This window comes from Orycteropus afer, unplaced genomic scaffold (assembly GCF_000298275.1).
Source record: "Orycteropus afer afer isolate SDZICR_OR568_19922 unplaced genomic scaffold, OryAfe1.0 scaffold00095, whole genome shotgun sequence".
NCBI classification, from domain to species: domain Eukaryota; kingdom Metazoa; phylum Chordata; class Mammalia; order Tubulidentata; family Orycteropodidae; genus Orycteropus; species Orycteropus afer.
The window spans coordinates 2,769,248-2,773,355 of NW_006921682.1; positions in this window are offsets into that span (position 1 = coordinate 2,769,248).

Here is a 4,108-nt window from a genome sequence, read left to right on the forward strand (position 1 = left end):
TGGTATTTTCACACAAATTCTTCTGCTAGTTGGGGTTTAGTCTACTTCTGTATCCTTCCCTTCAAGGCTCAGGGGTCCAAGATTATCTTCTTTGTCTGTGTCAATTGATTTCCCTTGTCTTTGTTGAAGAGGGTCTGTGCAGTCCTTCTGCCTAGTCTGCCATCTTGCTGGAACTCTCATATACGTGGTTCTTGTTATATTTCTATTGGATTGTATTTCTCTAGATAATAATAATAATAGCTAACACATATTGACAACCAATATGTTCCAAACACTGTTCTATTCACTTTAAATGTAACTTCTAGTTGTAATCCACAGAATAAATTTGGAGCTGAATACTAATATAGTCCCATTTTTACAAATAAAGAAAAGAGGGATTAATTAATGTGTACAAACTCATACAATTGGTTAGTAGTAGAGCTGGAATTCAAAAAGGCTGGTTCCAGAGCCCTCATTCATCACCACCTCTTAACCGTACATCTGGGTGTCCAGTTGTTCAGTACCTTTTACAGAGCTAGGAAAGTTTAAGGAGGTCAACAAGGCCTTGATGCCTTTGCATATTAATTGGCAGCTTTAGATTGTAAGGAACAAAGATACAGTTAGGTTGTCTGATTTGATGGGGATTCACTATAAGGATGGAAAAATAAGCAAAGAGTCTCAGTTATTTCAACATCAGGCAATTCCAGTGTAAGTTATAACTTCAGACTATCATTCTTGGGTCTTCACTTCCCTCAGTCACTGTCTGATTCTACTATGCAATAATTAATTTCTTACTTATTACCTCATGATTTTATATACTTTAGACTTCTACTAACTGCCTTTTCTAAGGAAGTTTTTTATTTGACTTTTACACATCTTTGTTGCCTGTAAGATTTGTATTCTCAATTGTAGTTGAGAGTTAACTGAATTGGTTGAACTGCCTTCCATTACAGGAGCTCTGGTAGCATAGTGCCTAAGGCACTTGACTGCTAACCAGAAGGCTGGTGGTTCAAACCCACCAGCCACTCCTTGGAAGGAAGGTTGGGCAATCCTACTTCTGTAGTGATACTGCCTCGGAAACCCAAGGAGGGGTCGCTATGAGTCGGGGCCGACTCGACAGCAAATATCAACAACAACAGCCTTCCATTAAAGGCTAGTTTTGGTGGCAGAATATTTGTCATGCTCCTCAAGTCACTGGCCTTCCTTATTTTAAAATATATTTGGAATAGCATCTATCACTGATTGGCTGCTATGACCAATGCCACAATATCATATGATCCATATGATGATGTTATTGTTGTTGTTATATGCCGGACCTGATTGAGTCGGACCTGATCCATAGCGACCCCTCCTTGAGTTTCCGAGGCAGTATCACTATGGAAGTAGATTGCCTTATCTTCCTTCCGAGGAGTGGCTGGTGTGTTTGAACCACCAGTCTTCTGGTTAGCAGTCAAGTGCCTTAGACATTACGCTACCAGAGCTCCCAAGGGAGTTAGGGCTCCTGCTATGTTGTTGTTGTTGTTGTTAGGTGCTGTGGAATTGGCCAGACTCATAGTGACCCTTCCTTGGGTTGCTGAGGCAGTATCACTATGGAAGTAGATTGCCCCAACCTTCCTTCTGAGGAGTGGCTGGTGGGTTTGAACTGCCAGCCTTCTGGTTAGCAGTCAAGTGCCTTAGGCACCGACAGAGTGTTGTTAATCGCTGATCCATAGGGTTTGCAAGGGTGTGATCTTTCACAAGCAGATGGCCAGCCAGGCTTTACTTCTGATAGGCCTCTGGGTGGGTTTGAACCACCAACCTTTTGGTTAGTAGTTTAGTTCTTAACCACTTGTGCCAGGAACTCTGATGATATGATAACAAGATTTATTTGCTATGTCATTAAGTTTCTTTATCTACATTCATTCATTCAGAAAACATTTACTGAGTGTCTATGATGTGTCATACTCTGTTCTTGGTATCTGGAATTCATCTGTGAAAAAACAAAACAAAACAAAACAAAAGATAAAGACCCTTGTCTTCATGGACTTTACATTCAAACTGAGGGAGATAGAAATAACTAAAAAGTGTGATAAATAAATAGATCATAAATTTTGGTAGAAAATGATGAGGGATATGGAAAAGAAAGTAGAGCAGCATAAGGAGATTAAGAGTATTGCTTTGTTGGAGGCAGCTAACTATATTACATAATGTGACTAGGTTGAGCCTCATTGAGAAGGTGAGATTTGTGCAAAGCCATAAAGGAGGAGAGGGAGTTAACTAAGTAAGCAGCTAGAGGAAGAACATTACGGTAAATGGTACAGCTAGAACAAATGCCATAAGCCTGGCATGCTTGAGGAAGATGGGGCAGAATTAGGAGAGGGAGAATAGTGGGGAAGAAGGTCAGAAAGATAACAGGGGTTGAGATCAAGTAGTGTAAGGATTATTATGTTTAATCCACTGCAATATGAGTCATCATAGGGTTTTAGCAGAGAAATCTCATGATTTCACTTATTTTTTAAAAAATAATACTCTGAAGTTTGTATAGCAAATAAATTGTGAGAAAGCAAGCATAGAATTCTGTTATAAGCCCATAGCAATTATCTGACCAAGAGATGATGGTTATTTTTACTTGGGTGATAGGATTGGAGTTGGTGGGAAGTTGTTAGAACCAAAAACATTTTCTTACAGACTGAAAATATGGGATAGAAGAAACTATGAAATCAAAGATAAATCCAAGGTTTTCAACCTGAGCATTTGGTAGGATGAAGTTACTATTGACAGAGATAAGTAAAATTATTGGTTGAACAGGTATTGGGATGTAGGCTAGGTCACATTCAATTTTGTCGTGCTGAGCTAGATATGAGTGTAGACATTCAAATGGGCAAGCTGAGTAGGCAATTGGAGATGAGTTTGGTGTTTGCAAGTGAGGTCTGGGTTTGACACATACATTTAAGAGCCATCAGAATGTAGATGGCACTTAAAGTCATGAAAAATCAATGAAATAATTAAGGTAGTGAAGGTAATAGAGATGAGAAGAGAATCAATGATTTATTCCTGGGGTACTCCAACATTATGGGATCATATGGAAGACCAAAACCCAGTAAAGGAGGCAGAGAAGTCACTGGTGATATACAAGAAAAACAAAGAAAATGTAGTGTCTTGAAACTAAGTGAATAGAATATATTTAGAAAAAAGCAGTGGCCAACTGGGTGAAATTCTGCCAGTAGGTGAAGGAAGATGAGGATGCAGACTGACCATTGGAATTAGCAGTTTGAAAGTCATTGGTAACTTTGATAAGAACAGTTTCAGCAGAGTCAGTGAGAGGTACACATGGATTGGGGTGGATTTAAGAGATAATGATAGAAGTCAATCCAAGATGGCAGAGTAAGGCAGACATACTACTCAGACCCTCTACAACAAAGAACCAAGATACCAAGTAAAACAAATATAGATGATAATCCTGGAACCCTGAGCTATAAAGGAAAGGATAAAGTATGTCAAATACCAATTAGAAGAAGAAACTGAACAAAACAATCAACAAAGAGACATAAGGACTGGTGAATTGCCAATTGGCTGAGCACAATGGCCATATTTAATTATTATAAGCTGCATTCCAATCATGACAGGAACCAGATAACCAGCTCCCCTTGCCCACTACTGCACCAGTGCCTACACCAGTGACCAGACACCAGATCATGAGCCTACACTCCCACCTGCTATCAAATCCACCCAGAAACAATTGGTAAGCACTCTAGTGCTGCCAAAATAGCAATCACAGTGACATGCCTGACCTATTGCCTGGATATATTAAAACAAAACAAAACAAAAAATTAGGGTGAAGCAAATAAACGTCTAAAAAAAAAAACAAACCTCACTGCTGTCAAGTTGGTTCTGACTCATAGCAACACCTTCCTAGGTTTCTGAGGCAGTATCTCTGTGGAAGTAGATTGCTAAGTCTTCCTTCCGAGGAGTGGCTGGTGGGTTTGAACCGCCAACCGTCTGGTTAGCATTCAAATGCCTTAGGAACTATGCCACCAGAGCTCCTAAACAAACATACAAACAACAAATAAATAAAATAACACCACAAAGACTTGGAGACTACAGAAAACTACAAATCACACACACGCCTGTTGTTGTTGTTGTTATGTGC